Here is an 18,975-nt window from a genome sequence, read left to right as displayed (position 1 = left end):
AGAGAGCATTTTGGAGGCTTCTGTGTTGAAATGCAAGTGGAGAGGCTGCTTAACAGGGGTTTTGTGTGTGTGTGTGTGTGTGTGAGAGAGAGAGAGAGAGAGAGAGAGAGAGAGAGAGATTGCTTGGTGTTGCTGGGGTGAAAAGAATTTTGGTGAGGGGGCTGCTTCAAGGGGATTTTTTTTAGTGTGTGTATGCGTGTTTGGAGGGCAATTGCATTCTGTTGCACACACACAATAAAAAATCTCCCCCTTCAAGCAGACCCCCTCACCAAACGTCAGCATATTCTCCCCAATTTCAGCATATTCAGAAATAGACTGCCTCTGAAGCTGGAGGTTCCATATAGCAATAAACTGACAGATACCTTTCCTTCTCCAGTTTAGGGGCAGTCTACCTCTGAATATGCTGAAGAAGGCAAACAGAAAAGCATTACTGACATCAAACTCTGCTTAATGTTTGTATCTTTGGGACACTTTATGATTATTACAATTATTTTTATCATTGATATTATTATTCTTATTGTTTAATTTCTTTTTTTTACAGGTACACATTTATTTGTATTGATTACTAATTGATTTTCTGTATTTTCATGTGTATGGTTTTTGTCAGATTTGAAGATGATGTTACACGAGTTGGGTGATAATATGATGTGCGTGGATGCGGAACTTGGCCAAGTATTAATGTTTGATGAATTTATTGGGGTTACTGAACTTTCCCTTTTAAGTTGTTTTATATTATTTTTCAAATTTTGATTGACTGTGGTTGCTTGTGTTTGTTTTGCTATGTGAATTTTTATTTCATTTCTTTGCATATTAATTATAAATTGATATACTGGAAAATTACAATAAAAATTATGACTAACAAAAAAACCTACTTGTGGGCTTCATTGACTTTCCATTGTGGGAAGCAAAAGTTGGACTAGATTGATCTTTAGTTTGATCCAGCATAGTAGTATGTGGATGCTATGCTCTAGCAACCCTAGAAATAGTTCCCCTCCAACCAGGCCTACCACTGTGCAGGTAACAGGCCCTGTGCAGGTAACAATAACAATGATCATTATTATCATTATTAATATAAATGTACATTGGATTAAACCTTCACTGTTAAGAACTGTGTTTTGCTATTTACAATGCAGCTCAGAACCTAATATATGCAAAGCAGACACTTTTTAAAAAACAAAAATATAAAAGAATCCTACACTGCAGAGAAACAAGAATGCAACAGATTTCTTCCTTTGACCTTTCCATAGCCATATGCAATCTGGGAATTTACACAATGGTTAAACTAGCTGCAGCCCTTGATAATCTTGCCACCCCCTAGTGTTCCATTTAGCATAATCCTGACCGTGTCACATGCTAGTGTAGTATAATGGTTAGAGTGTTGGACTAGGACCTGAAAGACCAGGGTTCAAATCCCCACTCAGTCATGAAGCTCACTGTATCATATTGGGGTAACTGCTATGATTTTGATCCATGATGATGCATGCTTGGTGAATGATACAGTATACCAAGGGGATACACTTTTTGGTGCTATGTATTTGTAAAACTGTACTGCTGAAGTGTTCACTGTTTTGCTTTGCTTTTTGCAAGAGAGGAGGATGGGGAACTCACAAGGAGCAACCTCATAGGCTCTGCCTGTGGGACCTCATAAGCGCCCCACCAGGTCTAGGTTCCACCAGCCTCCACTGGGTACATGCATACATTGTGTAAATTCCCAGATTATATATGACTATGGAAAGGCCAAAGAAAGAATTCTGTTGCATTCTTGTTTCTCTTCAGTGTAGTATTCTTTCATTTAGTTTTCTTTTTAAAAAAGTGACTGCTTTGCATATACTAGGTTCTGAGCTGCATTGTAAATAGCAAATCTGTTTGATAAATCTGGAAGTAAACTCCCCCTTCTCCTGGATCACATAACTTTCCCTGTGTTATACTAATAGATTACATAAATGCAAACCATTGCTAATAATTCTTAAATAAACCTTCTTCCACTTCAGATTCACCGTAATCCATCTCTTATGTCAGATGAACTGTGGTACTTATCCTCCTTACTGCAAAGGCTATAATGCGCCTCCTTATTCATCTCTCATACACAGTAATCCTTCCACCTCAACTTTACAGATTTCTAATTTAAATGTAAAATATTCATGGCAGACAAAGGAGCCCTAGTCTAAACAACAGCTCTTATAGCTAATACAAAGGATTCTGACATTGTCTTTACCTAATCTTTTTAATAAAATAAAAAACCCCACAGGCTACATAGTGATTTTATTCATCATGATGATTATCTGCATTTTGTGCAGAAATACAGGCTTTGATAACAGCAATTAGGAAAAATCTTGAAGTACTATGAAGATAAAATATTTTCCAGAATTCTTTTTTTTTAAGTCTTATTTTTTGTTGTTTTATTATGTAAGACCAAATGCTGCCTTGAGTGCTTCCTTATCACACACTTTTTCATTTTACCATATTAAAATATGACATTCACAGCCATTTTATGTGACACTGGCCATTGTCTTAGATGTCTTTAAAGGGGGATTAGACAAATTCATGAAGGAGAAGGCTATCAAATGCTATTAGCCATGAATCATAACTCAATCAAATCTTCCTGTTCAGAGAGAAGAAGCCTCTGAATTCTAGCTGCTGGGGGAGAAACAGCTGGGGAGGGACGTTTCCTTCATGCCCTGCTTGTGGATTTCTGGAAGCAACTATTTGACTACTGATGAAAACAGAAAGCTGAACTATTTGGTCTCACACAACAGGGAACGTTTTATGCTTTGGGGGATTTTTTATGCATCTAAATTAGGGGTGGGGAACCCTCTAGATCAGCCTTTCCCAACCAGTGTGCCTCCAGATGTTGTTGGACCACAACTCCTATCAGCCTCAGCCAGCATTGCCAATGGTCAGGAAAGATGGGAATTGCAGTCCAAGAACATCTGGAGGCACACTGGTTGGGAAAGGCTGCTCTAGATGGAGGCCCTCTAGATGTTGCTGGATTCCAACTTCCATCAGCCCCAGCCAGTATAACCAATAGTCAGTAGGGTTGCCAGGTCAAAAACATCCCAAACTCTGAGATTTCAGGGGCGGGCCCTAGTGATGTCATAGGGGCAGGCCCTAGTGAAGTCAGTAAGCATGATACATTAAGCATCAACCACATTTGCTTGGACCATACCATTCAAGCAAAAAAAAATCTCTGATTGGAAATTAAGATAGAAACCTTAGCTAAATGAGGATGTTTCTAGGTCCAGCTGAAGTGACAGGATCATTCCTTCTCACCTGCTTACAGAGCATAGGTAAGGAACATTTAATCTAGCCTACTTGCTTCTGGCAAGAAGGGTTTCAGTGTCCTCAGGCCAGTCACCAGAAAACCATTGTAGGAAGAAGTTGTGGAAATGTTAGATGGGAACACTCAGGAGTAAAGATGGAAGCCCCTGAGGACTGCAATTCTAAAAACACTGATTAAGGGACTAAGCCCCATAGAACTCAACAGGACTTACTTCTCAGTAGATATGGTTAGGATTATGATCTTGGTAAGGCTTGACTAGGGAACCTCTGCAAATATATCAATATCCAAGCAGGGTTGGCAACCCCCTGCCTGGAATGCCCTGCCTGCCTTTTACTATGGCTGCTCCAAACATCTTTACAGACTTGACCATTCACTGCAGAAAGAGGTTTGAGAAATAAGTAAGAGTATGAGTAAGATTCTCTACTCTTTCCTGCCTGTTCTGTGGTCTGCTATAAACTCACTTTGATAGCCAACCCAATTCCAGTGAGTAATAATTGACAGACAGAAAACACACATGGTTTGGTCTGCTTTCACAGGCAGTAGATTGGGCAACTGAAGTCACTTCCCAGTATGTTAATTCTCTTTTTATCACTACTGGGAAACATTTTTTTTTTAATGAAACCAACAAGGTGCATCATCAGTGGGTTTAAGGGGGTTGAGCTGACCACATGGAACCACTGTTGTTGCTTCTATGGATGTAAGGGAGTAAGGTCAGAGGTAAATGAAATGCAAATAGAAAAAGAAAAATCAGTGATGATTTCCTAAATGCAATACCAATACCAACCACACAAGTTTCCTATGAGTAAGACAGAAAACTCAGCATCCCACAAACAGTCAGGGTTCCTAACTAAAACTAAAAAGATTCTGGCAGCCAGTCAGCCAAGGTCACAGAAATCTCCATGCAGCACAACCTGACCTGGGTGCTGCAGTTAGTGCAGAATGCTGCGACATGATTGCTGACATGAGTGAGACCCTATCAGCACATATCTCTGCTCTGAAATCTGCACTGGTTGCAGATTTGCTACCAGGCCATGTTCAAGGGGTGCCTTCCATGTTACGGGTGCCACATAGTACTTGTTCTGCTCTTGTAAGAAATCAATTCTTTAGTGTGGCAGCACCTACACTTTGGAACTCTCTGCCTATTTACATTAGGCAGGCACCTTCATTATACTCATTTTGGCACCTGCTAAAAACATTTTTGTTTAGGCAAGCCTACCCAGGCATGTAGAAGCTATTGTGTTGTTTAACCGGTTTTTAACTCGTTGTTGTTTTAATTTAGAATGTTTTCAAATATCTGTCTTCAACCATTTTTGCCAATGATTTTGCTGTTTTATTTCCTTCTATAAACCGCTTTGAGGGTTTTTTTTACAATAAAGCAGTATATAAATGTAAATAAAATATATAAATAAATTTCAGAGTCACTGTGGCCCTTGGATCTCTTTCCTCTTTTGTACCGAGTCAGGCCATTTGGTACCATTTAGCTCAGTATTGATGACATGGACTAGCATTGGATCTCCAAGATTCCAGGCAATAGTCTCTTCCAAATATTGAATTTTGGACTTTTGCATGCAGAGCATGTGCCCTACCACTGAGCTACAGCCCTATTTAAAAAAGTATCTTTTAAAATTGTTATTTTCAATTCACTAATGAAGGCACAGCATACTAGGGCAGATCTACACCATGCATTTAAATCACATTCAACATACATTTGAAGCACATGAATCACACTACAGAATCATGGGAACTGTAATTTGTTAAGGCTGGGGGAACTATAACTGTGAGGGGGAAACTACACTTCCCAGGATTCTTTGAGGCAAGTAATGCGCTTTAAATGTGAGTTGGATGTGCTTTAAGAGTATTATATGGATCTGCATTACTTCATAATCTTTGCTTGCGTATAAATCATTTTAATTAAATTTTAAAATGGAAATAAGCTACAAAGTGTACTGGGTAACCATGCGCTACGCACCATCTGCCTCTCAGGGTGAAAACAACAGAGGGGAACCATGACCACCCCAAGGAAGAAGTGCACACTTAAAATGTAGGGAAAAAATGGAAATGGACTGCCTTCAAGTCAGTCCTGACTTATGGCTACCCTATGAATAGTAAGCGGTATTCAGAGGGGGTTTACCATTGCTGGCTAGGGCCTGCTCAGCTTGCCACAGCTGCACAAGCCGGCCCCTTCCTTGTCCACAACTGCCAGCTGGGGGGCAACTGGGCTCCTTGAGACTATACAGCTTGCATAGGTGGCAGGGCACGTAACCCGTGAGCCACTCACTGTGGGGGTGATCTTTACCTGGCCCTTGACACCCAGGAGACACGACCGGGAATTTGAACTCACAGACTCTGGACTCCCAGCCAGGCTGTCCTCCCCATTGTGCTATACCAGAGGAAATAATAATTTGTAATTAATAATTCACAACAATAGTGTGAAATCAGATACATATCAAGACACAGTATGAAGAAATATTTACATAAGCATGAATGTCAAATATGATTATTTACCCAACCTGTAAAGATATTTATAGTGCAATCCTATGCATGTTTATTCAGAAGCAAGTCCCAATGGATTCAATGGGGCTTACTCAGACAGGGAAGCATGCACAGGACTGCAATTCATTGATAAGGAACTTCACTCACCCAATCCAAAATTCAGAATCATGCCACTTTAACCTGTTTTTAAATGTTTTATATTTGTTTTATGGTTATTGGGTTTTAAATGGCTCTATTTCTTGTTATGACCTGCCTTGGTTTGTTTGAAATATTCCATACACGCACAGACTGGAGATGTAAAAACACATAAACCTTACATAATAGTTTACTGTCAAAACCAGTTGGCCATTGCAGAAGATTTTTTTTAAAAAAAATAGGTATTTGTTTCCTGCCAAATAAAAGCAGTGATATTTAAGTAAGCCCTGCCTAACTGCTTGAAAAAGAAAAAAAGGATTGGAGGGAGAAAGATTTACAACACAATCCTCTTCTATGTTCACTCAGAAGTCCCACTGATTTTCAGCACAATCCTAACCATGTCTACTCAAATGTAAGTCCTAGTGAATTCAAGGGGTTAACTTCTAGGTATGTGGAATTAGCATTGCAGCTTTACCCCCAGAAAAACTTCATATTGGGAAGGTTTTCAAAACAGGTTATGAATAAGACAAATAAACTGCCCTCTTCAACAGTCCAATAAAATTTAAATTTGTTTGACTCCTTAATTAGAAAAGTATAACACTGCAGCATGTACACTTTTTAAAACTTCTAAATTATTTGAAAGATAAACTTTTTTTGCAATTAAAAAAACCCTGCATGTACACTTTTATGCCTACCAAGATCCTGCTGTGATCTTCTGTTGCAGTGCGATCCTATGCATGTTTACTCAGAAGCAAGTCAGAATCCTGTACAGAGAAAGTATTCTTTATGCTGCTGAAATCTATATATTTACTGAATTCCTTATGTGAGACAAGCAGGAAAAGGAAACTGTTCTCAGAACTTGAAATGGGTTTTAGCTATTGCTATTGTCAATCACAACCCTGACTTTACTTATTAGCTAAAAACCTGAAAGGGCAGGAATTAGAGCAGCTAACAGAAGTTGGGGGGGGTAGCGGCTGACATTTTGATTTATAACTTTTGAACCAGACCACCTGGAAACTTTTTTTTTAATGAAAGCTAAGAGTCTGGAGATTAAGGTGACTCACCTGGAGACCAGGAGAGGACCCACAAAAACCAGAGTCTCTGAGCAAAAACTGGAGACCTGGCAACCCTAACACAATAGTTATCGTTCCTGAACTTTTATAGTGGCACTAGATAGGATTTGAATTATTCTCTCCTTCCCTTCCCCGGATTCTGAAATAAATTTGAAAATACTGTAAGATCAGGTCACATGCACCATTACACTTCAGGGGACAACTGAAGAGCTAATTGCAATTCAGAGAAATGCACCCCTATGCAGCAATTCATAAGGAATAAGAGAAGTGTAACTCTAAATTCAAAGAGCAAATGGAATGGATAGTGTTATGGCTGAGCAGGGATCTGAGCTCATTCAGTGCTGACTTCAGCCTTCCCAACTGAAGAGGATCACGAATTATTACTGTGACAAATGAAAATATATTGACTGTTTTTGATTTTTTAAAAATAACATCCGTATGTTCACAGGGAAAGTAAGATCATTAAACAAGTAACAAGCACGAAGAAAGGGCCATGGGGAGAAGAAGACTAGCTCTTGAGTGTGTAGGGCCTAAGATCTTTAGGGTCAAAAATCAACACCTTGAGCTGAGCTCAGAAATAAAGCAGAGAGTATTCTGGAACAGCGGTCTTAGGATTCTCCAATGGCCCACCCATACAAGGAGACACATAGGGTTATATTCAACTAAGTCCTATGCAGACTAGACTCACTGAAATTAAAGAACCCAAGTTAGTCATGTTTATTAACTTCAATGGGTCTACCCTGCATAGGATTAGCACTGAATACCACCCATACTTCTTTCAATATTTTGAGTATAGCAGCTATTACTACATTGTTTATTTATTCATTTCTTGCATTGATATCCAACTTTTCATCCAAGGAGCTCAAGGTGGCATACATGGTTCTTTTTCTGCTCTCATTTTCTCCTCACAAATACTTGTGAGGTAGGGTAGGCTTTGGGACAGTAACTGGCCCAGGTCATGTGAGTTTCATGGCTAAGTAGCCACTTGACCACAGGTCTTCCCACTCCTAGTCCAACACTCTAACCACTACATTACATTGGCTCTATTGTATTGTGGTCTTCTCGTCTGATTTGTTTTTTCTTTGCAGACTAGCACATTTTCTAAAGGTAGAGTCAGTAGGATGCAATTATTTAGCAGGGTCCAAAATTGAAGGCCAGCTCCTTCTGCACCCCAGAATAGCTGCATAGAATGTGCAGAACAAAGGGAGAGGAGAAAGCATTCTGAGTGGAATCCAGCAGCATTTCTAATCAAGAAATGAATTATAGCCACACTCATTCTGTACAATCATCCAGTGTCAGTAGTTTAGATTGACACACCTGGGAATTTCAACTAACACCATCTTGTGAAAAATTCCAGTTAATAGGAACAAATAATTAATCTGGGACTACCCAACAGGCTTTTTCCTCACAGTTCATGCTGCGCTTTCTAAGTCTTTAGAACTTTCATTAAGTTTAAAATATTTTAGACCCATATCTAGAGACAAAATCATTAAAATATTATAAATCATCACAGCATTATAAATCATTATAAAGATTATACAAGTCTATGTCATGAATATACTAATTTTGGTCCTGGGTTCCTAAACGAGAGTAAAATGTTCCCTGAAGCAATACTGAAATGTCAAGGCCTAGTCTTCAACATGATAAAATAATACTATATAATGCATAGGACAGATAGATAAAAGAAAGAATAATAAAGTTTCTGTCATGGCCCCGTCAGAGGACTCCTCAGATGAGGACGACTCGGGAGTAACAGCAGCAGACCCAGGAGCAGCAGGAGACACGGAGGAGCCTCCTGAGAATCCAGCTCCTTCTCCCCCTCAGCTGCAGAGCACCCCAGGGACAGCAGAGGCCCTGCAGCCAGACACAGACAGTGAACAGGATACTCCCCCCTCACCTGCAGAACGTAGACAGCAGAAGGTCAGGCAGAAGAGAGGCAGGCCTGTCTCCTTAAGGCCCAAACGCTGAGGACTCACACCTGCTGTCCATCCTGCTCTTTATAAGGCACACCTTGGCTACAGCTTGTTGCTGACTGCAACGTCAGGCGTGGCTTTGTGTAGACCTAGTTTCCCTGCAGCATCTCTTTGACTGACCTCCTTGGCAATTGATCCCGGACCTCCACTGACCTCGCTTCTGGACTTCTGACTCGGCAAGTACGCTTTGGATAGGCCTGGCAGATTTACAACCCGACTGCTGGCTAAGGACTTTCCTTCCCTGTCAAAGACCCAGGAATTTCCAGCCCCCCCTGACACTGCTGATGCAGTGTAAAGCTGACAGTTTCTTTATTTCCTCTAATAATGAAACGTCTTCCATATCTAACAATCACAACCATCTTGGTTTTCTATTCATAGATTTACAAGAATGTGAACCAGATAAAGGGTGCAGTCCTGTGCTTACTTACTTGGGAATAAGGCTCACTGAGACTACAACCATACTACCCTGAATACACCCAATCTCATCTGATCTCAGAAGTTATGCAGGGTCAGGCCTGGTTAGTACTTGGATGGGAGACGCCTGGGAATACCAGGTGCCATAGGCAGCGGCATCACTACCAGGAGTGCGGGGGGGTGTGGACCTCTGGTGCGCGCCCTCCCAGGGGCATGGACGAGGTGGCTGGGCTTGTGTGTGCACGCGCGTGCACGCACTCAAGGCCAGTAACCCCGTCCATGCCCCTGGGAGGGCATGCACCGGAGGGGCATCCAGCCAGAGAAGGCCTGGGAATGCCGGCGTGCCTCCCTCACCCCGCCGACGCTGCTCCCAGTCTCGCCCGCCCGCCCGCCTGCCTGCCTCCAAGGAGTTGGAGCAGCCTTGCCGGGCAATGGTGCGGGGTGGGGTGGCTCAGGGTGTCACCCCCCTCATGGTGACACCTGGGTGCGGGCTGCACCCTCCGCACCCCAGTAGTGACGCCCCTGGCCATAGGCTTAGAGGAAGGCAATGGTAAACCACCTCTGAATACCTCTTACCATGAAAACCCTATGAATATATCCAAAAAAGTTTCATAGGGTTGCCATAAGTCATAATCAACTTGAAAGGATATAACAACAACAACAACGCCTCACTGAACTCAGTGAGTGGTATCTAATGGTAACAGTCCACTGATAGAGGAGAATTTGTCAGCAGAAAGGAGAGAGAGGCAATATTTGGCTTTCCTCTCCTCCCTACCACACGCCCTCTGGGAACCCTCTGAAGCAGATTTGGGGGGGCATGGGACACTGCAAGGGGGGAATCACCCAGAATGGCCTACCTTCCCATTCCTCTGACAATTCCCTTTGGTCAGTGGTCAGTCATCATTGGATCATTGGACTTATACCTCAGTAAGCATATAGGATAATAATAACAATTAAATTAAGCTCTAGATTTCAATCCATTTTTAGCTAGTTAATGTGTGTAGCCTGCAGTATATAAACTCTGACATTGGGTTGATATTAATTGATTTGAGAATGGCTATACTTGCAAACCTCCGTTGTGGTGTCCTCCTCTGTGATGGGTGCTCTATTTGTGGAATGTCCTCTCCATGGAAGCACGTCTGGTACCAACACTGGTATTATTTCAACACCAGGTATGTCTTTAAGGAATTTATGCCTCCCTTTCCACTGTATGTCTCAAAGCAGCTTACAGTGGAAAAAAGCCCATATTTAAAGATAGCAAATTTAAAATGTAGGATGCATCCACGTTATACATTTAAAACATTTTATACCACTTTTAACAGTCATGGCTTTATCCAAAATGATCCTGGGAACTGTAGTTTGTTAACAGTGCTGGGAATTACACCTCTGTGAGGGATAAACTACCGTTCCCAGGATTCTTGGGGGGAACTATGACTATTAAAGTGGTATAAATGTGATTTAAATGCATGGTGAGGATGTTACTATAGATTAAAACATTAGAACAGCATTCATGTTGTTATTAGAACAAAGGTCTCCTGAAAAACAAACAAACTGGTATCTGAAACTTAGCATGGATGGCTTGGCATGTATAGGGTAAGGCAGTTCTTAAGATATTCTGGGTCTAAGTTGATCAATAATAATAATAATAAATTTTATTTGTTGGTCGCCTATCTGTCCAGGTTAGTGGACACTCTAGGCGACTTACAATAATAGAGAGCAATACATAATACAAAATAAAATACAAGCAAACACAATCATAATCAATTTAAAACCAATTTCTATTTAAAACCTTATAAAATTAATCCTCCCCAATCCCATAGGCCTGCCTGAATAGCCAGGTTTTTAAGGCTTGGCGAAAACCCATCAGGGAGGGAGCATGTCGGAGATCAAAAGGAAGGGAATTCCAGAGGGTGGGGGCCACAATCGAAAATGCCCTCTCTCTGGTCCGCACCAGCCTAGCTGTTTTAACCGGTGGGACCGAGAGAAGGTCTTGTGAGGCTGATCTTGTCAGGCGGCATAATTGGTGATTCTGTAGGCGCTCCTTCAGATAGACTGGGCCGAAACCGTATAGGGTTTTAAAGGTCAGCACCAACACCTTGAATTGGGCCCGGTAAACAACTGGTAACCAGTGAAGATCTATTAACACTGGCGTGATATGGTCATGGCGACGGCTGTGCTTAATCAAGCGTGCCGCCGCATTCTGATCAGGGCTTTGTACAGAAGTATTGTAGTAGATGGGAAGATAGGGCAGATCTTCTAACACAGGTGTCATGTGTCGGTGGTAGTCTGTTCTCATCACCAGTTTAGTCATATTTTGCACCAGCTGAAGCTTCTGGACCAGACCCAAGGGTAGTCTCACATGCAGCACATTGTGATAACTTCAGTTTAGTAGCAATTTAGTGGAAGTAGGGACCCTAGAACTTCTTGTGGTGGTCTGTGGACTCTGTCACACAGACAAAAATGTAAGAACACGGACAGCTATAGTGGAGGTCAACTTGTTGGATGTAGAACTTAAGGAGGAGATTGTCTCTGTGTCAACAGGGGACTGCAACACACCTTTTTGGTGTGGTCCCCTGTAGAATCATTGAATCACTGTCAAATTGAAGTTACCACAGCAAGGAGGATAGTGAATCCCCTTTTGTTCTTTTCCCCTCCAAAAAACAACTTTAAAGTCCCCGGGCCTATTTGTGTGCAATCTGGCAGGTACCCAGGACACCTTTCTCGTGTTTGCTATTTTCAGATCAATTGTCCACAGAACACCAAGATTCTCTTTTTACCCACCACAAAACTTTAATGGCTTTACTTGCAGGAAAACCACTGCAGCTATCCTTCTGACATTTAGCAAGATTCTTGTCCTTATGTAAATTTCATAATATTCTGCCCCAAAATAAAAAAAAGTTGTAGACAATTTCTTAAAATGCCACACACCTCTGTCAAATGGGGGGAAAGTTACAGCCATTTTTTTTAAATTCCCCATGATACTGAATAAGGAAAAGCAAAGTTTCATTTTTTTCTGAATGGAATCACTCTCAAATTTAGGCAAAAATTTAAGCCTGTGAGTTAGTATGATTTCAACTAAAATTAGAATTATGCATACCTTCATCCAAGAACAATGCCTTTGAACTTAACTACAAATTAGCATAGACTAGACCACCTATCTATCTTCACCTGGGGAGAAAATGAGATTTTTGCTACAGTGGAAGCTTTGCTTAAAATGACCATCTCATCTTCATCTTGACTGCACTCAAATAGTTTCCAAATAATGTATTTCAGATGAATGATTGCAGAGATCCTGCCGTGCTTGTATATACAGAAACATGATGCTTCAAACCACATCCACACTGAAAATGCAGGAAATGCATTTTTTAATTTATGGACATAACTTTGCTTTCTGAAGTTATCATGGATACTTTAAAACTATTATAAAAAGAAAAGGAAGCCCCATTGGTCCCTAAGGAGCATTCCACCGGCTCTTGAAGACACACCTGTTTAGACAAGCATCCCCCTGAACTTGAACTTCTTGATCCAACTGTTTTAATTGTGTTTTTAACTGTTTGACTGTTAAGCTTTTTCATAGGCTTGTTTTATTGTAAATATGGGTGTTTTTAATGTTTTGATGGAATTGTTTTATTGTGTATTCTAATTATATATAGATTTTGTAATGGATTTTATGCTTGTAAATCACTTAGAAAACATTATGACATGCAGGGGTGAAGTTGTCCGTGGTCGTGGGGGCTTGTAGATTCCTGTTATGGGCTCGCTCCATGTCTAATGTATGTAAATTTCCCATCTAAGAGTCTTTATAATGTATGTATTAATCCTCATTTACCCAATTACTCATATTATTCAGTCAAGCCTCAAAAAGTTCAAGCTGGAGAATGTTTTCCTGCTCCCCTCCTTCCCCTTTGTTCTGGGTTGTCAGCCAAAGTACACCCTGTTGTATCAACAAAAGCTGATAAGGAGAGAGCCAAGTTTGCAGCTTCCTGTGGACATGTAGGAGCCAGAGGAGGAAGCTCCTTATATGGTGTGAACAATACCTGTTTCAAGTCAAGTTGATGACCAATTGTTATGATAAGGCTTAACTGGTCCCGTGACAGGTGGCATGGAGAGGCGTGAGGAACAGACAGCAGCTGATAAGAGAGGATGTAGACAAATTCTTATTAAAGGGAGATGAGTTCCTGTATTCAGTATCAGTCTGCCAGACTGATCCAGTGTATTGCTGCCTAGCTTGCTGCTGGAAATTTGAGGCTTGACCTAGCCATCGTGGGTGAGATTTTAGAATATTCATTTTTTTCTATCTCTGTGTGTTAAGATATCTGGATGGCATAACTGCATCATATGGAATGATATACTCAATTCCTGCATAGTTAATATGATAATATTGTAATAGCTTTTAAAATTGTATTGTATTATTAATTCTGATTTACTGGCTGAGGCCAGAGATTCATTTATGACTTGCATATATAGAGAAATGTGTAGTCAATAAAAAGTATAATCTTCTTCTGCTGTGGAATTCCATTATTTTTCCTGATCCATCCTCAGTCCTAAGGAAGTCTTGAGTGGGGCTTCCTCTTTGGCCTGCCTGGGCAGACACTCTGCTGTTGGAAATGGTGCAAGCTTAGGTGAGAGCGATGTCTGACATAGCCCTAAGGCTAAAGAGAAAGCATAAGAACCCTCAATCCTGTGCATGTACAAGAATGAGGTCGTTCAGGCGATTTTACTCCTAATTTTTTGGGAGCAGGGCCCAACCAGGTCTCTATATATGAGTCAGTCAGCATGAAAGGGGAGCTTGTTAGCTACTGAGAAGAGTCCTCATCCTTTTGTGCTGACTGAAGCCTATCAGAGTGAAAGGTGAGTCAGCTACTGAAAAGACTCTTCTCAGTAGCTAACACACAGCCTCCCCTTTCATGCTGACTGACTCCTAGAGACATTGTTGTAGTGGAGTATGGACTCGGAGATGGCACAAAGAGCAAGGGAGATGAGAGAAAGTAAGAAAGGGGCATGGCTGTGAGGGGGAATGGTGTGATGGGACCCTGCACTTCTGAATTTGCCACTACTGATGACATGTAAGCAGAATATAAATCAATTACTAATACTAATACATATGCTACTACTAATAATAATAGGGGAAAAACAAATCCACATTCACAGCTGAGGAATATATACAATTAAGACAGTATATACAATTAGAACAATATATATAAAACAGTCACAAAATAGTTTCAAGTTTTCCAGAACCCTTCATCAGGGAGGATGTTACACAAAGCAGTGAATAATGAATGAGGAAATGTAAGAAATAGCACAAAACATTTGCTTTAAGTTGTAGCCATAAGGTCTGCATAAGGCAGGGATGAGAAATGCGCATCCCTCCAGATTTTGTTGGACTTCATCAATTCCAGCCAGCACAGTCAGTGGACAAGGATGATTGGACTGGTTGCTATAGGCAGCTGTGCCGAAGTATAGGGTCCAAAAATAAATTAGGGGATTAGAAAAAGTTAGACGAGAGAAACTATGAATCCCCCTGGCCACTACAGCTTCTCCCTGAACTCCCTTCCCTGTCTGCCATATCTCTCCTCTGAACTGAGTTCACAGAGTGACAGCTTGTGTCAGTCAGAGGGGTGGCATGAAACTGACATCTCCAAAATGATGTCCACAAACTCCTGCACCCTCCACACAGAAACCAGGATTATGCTTGTGCACATGCCACACAAATGAAAATATTGAGGATCCATTCCAAATCTTTTTGTGGTTGAAGAAAAACAAACATTTTTGAGTACATTATTCCAGAATACTTGCTGAATAAGAACGACATTGTGTGGCACCATACCAAAACATCTGGGCACCCCCCCAGCAACTAAACCACTGTAAATGGTAAGTGTGGAAAGGTAGTTCATTCCAAGCACTGATCTCAACCAACCTCACTTCAAGGTTAGTATTATGAGACTCACAAGGGAAGCATCTAAGAGAAAGACAGGTAGGCTTTCCACCCAAGCACCACCATAGTCATCATGAGAAACAAGCCACATGGGTATGACAGCAGTTCATAGTGCCTATAAGCTGTGTTGTTGAGCTATACAAAGAGCATGGACTGAAGCACCAGACATGTTGTCTGCAGAGATACAAAGTAGTGGAACAAGACTCCCCAATCTCCAAACTTGCAACCATCTAGCTGAGTGAACCAGAGGTAATGCTTTAGCAGAAGATTTGAACTTGCAAATTTCAGGAATTTAGTCAAGTTTGCATTTAGGACCATTTTTAGGAATATAATCACTTTAAAAACACCTTTATTACAAAAGAGACTATAGCCAAACCCTTTTTCACAAATTTAACTAGGAGCCAAATAAACTTTCCTCAGGCCTTGGATCTGGTCCACAGGTCACTATTTGACCTTCTTTTATTTAAACACAGGGATATTTCAACTGGATCTGCTGGATGTGTCTAAGAGTCCTATTCTAATTGGCCTAAACACCTGGCCACTGTACCTTCCACTGACTTCCCAACAGAAGGTGGTAAATAAGACAAATAATAAATTCTTCATTATAAATGCAGACTTAGCAGAGCTAAAAGGGAAATCAATGTTGCAAATTTAATTTACCACTCTATTGTGTAAATTTATATGTGAGCCTTGTGCAATAAAGTTTTTTTCTGCCACATTAACCAATTCCTTTCAAATAGAGTTGCTGCATTTTGACTTTGCATTCTTTTCTACACCCAAATAAAACACCAATTTTTTTCTTAACTTTGTCTGAAAAAGAAAAACAAACAAACAACCCCATAGGTTTCAAGCAAGACAAACTAAACATATTGCTAGTGGTTTATCTGAGAGCCCTCAATTCTGTGAGCACTGTGGTAAGGACATTATTTAAACAGAGTCCATCAAACACAGAACATCACAGCTGATGTTTTATTGCTTTCATAAAAGCCATTTTGGCTTGAATATATAAAGACCAGCACAAACACACACTGCAACACAGCTGCATAGCCAAACCTACTTTAAAATGTATTGTTTTTGACAAAGGACTACTAAGCCAGTTTTGAATATCATTCCTACATAGGCCCAGCCCTATCATTAGGCAGCTACAACATATGGTGATGGCCCAGAGTGACCCCTACCATTAAACAGAGCGAGACAGCTGCCTCAAGCAACTGATTTGGGGTGTCATGAAAGGGCAGCAAATTGTTACTTATTTAATTTGGTATTACTGTAGTTTTACTGCCAGGGACAGGAGGGGACACTTGTGGAATTTCCTGACCCCAGTGTCAAAATAACTTGAACTTGGCAATGCCGCATGTGACTAGTGATCATTGGGGATTAGGGTTGCCAGGTTCCTGGCCTGATCCTGAATCTTTAGGAGAAGAGAAAGTCAGCCAAGTGCAAGTGTTCTTCTATAATGGGAAAAACCACAAGGTGGAATTCTCCCTTCCCCCTGCACAACTTTTAAAGATAGAGAAGACCTCTTGCAGGCCGGGCCTGGCAACCAAGAGGTCTTCTGTATCTTTAAAATAATTTGGTGTTTGTGTGTGAAAGGAATTTCTTGGTTAGCAGTTAAGTTGACATGTAAAAGACTACCCAAAGTTTTTATAACAGTGTTTTAAAAGCACTGCTATAATCCAATGTACTGACACAGGAACCTGGGCAGCTTCTAGATTGTCACTATTTTCTTGCAGTAGGGTGGGGGATTTAATCACATAGTGGCAAATTCAGGTTGCACAATTAAATTTGATTTGCTGCTGTTCTTGTGTAACAAACTTTTAAAACTCCTTAAAAATTGGACTTTTTGTAATAAGGAAAGTGATGGGACAATGCACCAGAAAGTGTTGGACAACAATTGCTTGACATAATGCTGTACAACCCTCCCCCTGCAAACAAATCATGATGAATGATAGGTAAAGAGCCGACATCATCTAACCTCCCCTCAAACTTTGGGCAAACAAATTGCAATAAATGCTCAATAAATAGCCAATGTCATGTAATAGCCACACAAATATTGTGCAAACAAATCCAGATAAATGCTCAATAAACAGGTTGTCTGGAAGTTACTTTGTTGGGTTCAATGCTTTAAGAGTTAGTACAAGCCAAGGCAACATCTCTTGAACTTGTGATAGTGTTAGATGCCACCCTCAGCCTAGCAGCTTCTAACAGCACTGTTACTCCAATCATACAATGTGGGCAAGATCTTGAGGGTTTCACAAAAGCCAGGCTACATCTATTCACACCTTTGATATGAGCGAATCGAAATAATTTCAATTTTCTGGAAATGATTCAGCATTTGGAAATGTGAATGCAACTTGCTTGTGATTGATTGGTTGCAGATTTGGCTTTTACTACATTGTTTATATATAGATTGTGCTTGATGTATTCTATAATTGTTTTTAATGTAATAATGATTAACATTAGCCAGGGCAGCATTGATTTGTTATATAATAAGATGCAACTATAATTTCTGGTTAATTTCTCTCTCGGCTGTTCTGTATTTTTTATATAAAATAAAACTGTAATTTCCATTTCTTGTCTTGTCTTTTAAATCATAATTAAACTTGAAGGGGAAAGATAAGAAATGTGATATATTTGGTCCCATGGACTCCATGGATATTGACACAACCTTTCACTCAGGCAGGGTTCAGTCTGTAGGCATTTGCTGTAGGAGTAGGAGGAGTGTGGTCTGGGGAGAGGGGGTGTGGCTGGGAAGGAGGTATAGCCTTGGGAAGTCCTGAGGGCCAGATAGAGAGTCCTGGAGGCCACATGTGGCTCCCAGGCCTGAGATTCCCCACCCCTACTGGAAAGTTTTGCTGTAGAATCAGGAGGCAGCACTGAGCAATATCACTTTCAGGTCATGCATATAGGAGATGCAGCTGTAGGATAACCAGATAATCCCCCCTCCATAAACCTCAGAGGAGAAAGAGATGGTATAATGAGGGTTCACCAGCCTTTTCAGATCTGTTAGCTGAAGCTATCTGGGCCTGTAGATCATTTGGCTCAACAGATTACAATTGATTAAGCCAGAAATGGAAAGCAGCCTTCTGCTTTCCAGTCCCATTAAACAATACAGGAATAAATACTTAAAACTCCCCCCCCCCAAACAGCCATTTATTGATACAGTTAACAGTTCAATTATCATATCTTCTACATTTAGCACTTTTGAGTGTTTAGAATACCTTACATACTTCATTCACATTTAATATTATTAATCGTTATTGTTGTTATTATTATTATTATAATATCCTGCCCTTCCTCCCAGAAGGAGCCCAGGGCGGCATTACAATTATCTGGTTGTAATGCTTAGAACAATTCTAAAAGATAGGTCAGTATTTGGCAAAGGCAATATTTGTTCCAGGGATTGCTCAGGCCTAATTCCAACGCAGACCTGGGCTTGTTTGAATCAATGGGCTTAAGCATACCTGTCTCTGCATTGGATTTGGCCCTCAGTTTCTTAAACATGATCTTTCCTAGCTCAGTTTTATTTATTTATTTATTACATTTATATACTGTCCCATAGCCGAAGCTCTCTGGGCGGTTTACAGCAATTAAATACATTAAAAACAAATATACAAATTTTAAAACACAAAAAACAATTTAAAAACACCTTTCCGTGTGTGTGTCCTAATC

The 18,975-nt window shown here is 40.6% G+C and overlaps 1 protein-coding gene and 1 pseudogene across 3 annotated transcripts in view; one reads left to right on the top strand and one right to left on the bottom strand.

Moving 5' to 3' along the window:
* Positions 1-18,975, bottom strand: part of DPYD (dihydropyrimidine dehydrogenase) — an 829,935-nt gene that overhangs the window by 57,187 nt on the left and 753,773 nt on the right. The window lies entirely within an intron of this gene.
* On the top strand, positions 9,403-9,520 carry LOC133388142 (5S ribosomal RNA; annotated as a pseudogene).

The sequence above is a fragment of the Rhineura floridana genome, chromosome 6, assembly GCF_030035675.1.
Source record: "Rhineura floridana isolate rRhiFlo1 chromosome 6, rRhiFlo1.hap2, whole genome shotgun sequence".
NCBI classification, from domain to species: Eukaryota; Metazoa; Chordata; class Lepidosauria; order Squamata; family Rhineuridae; genus Rhineura; species Rhineura floridana.
Note: the sequence above shows the minus strand (reverse complement) of the source record. Positions and strands in the feature narration are given on the sequence as shown.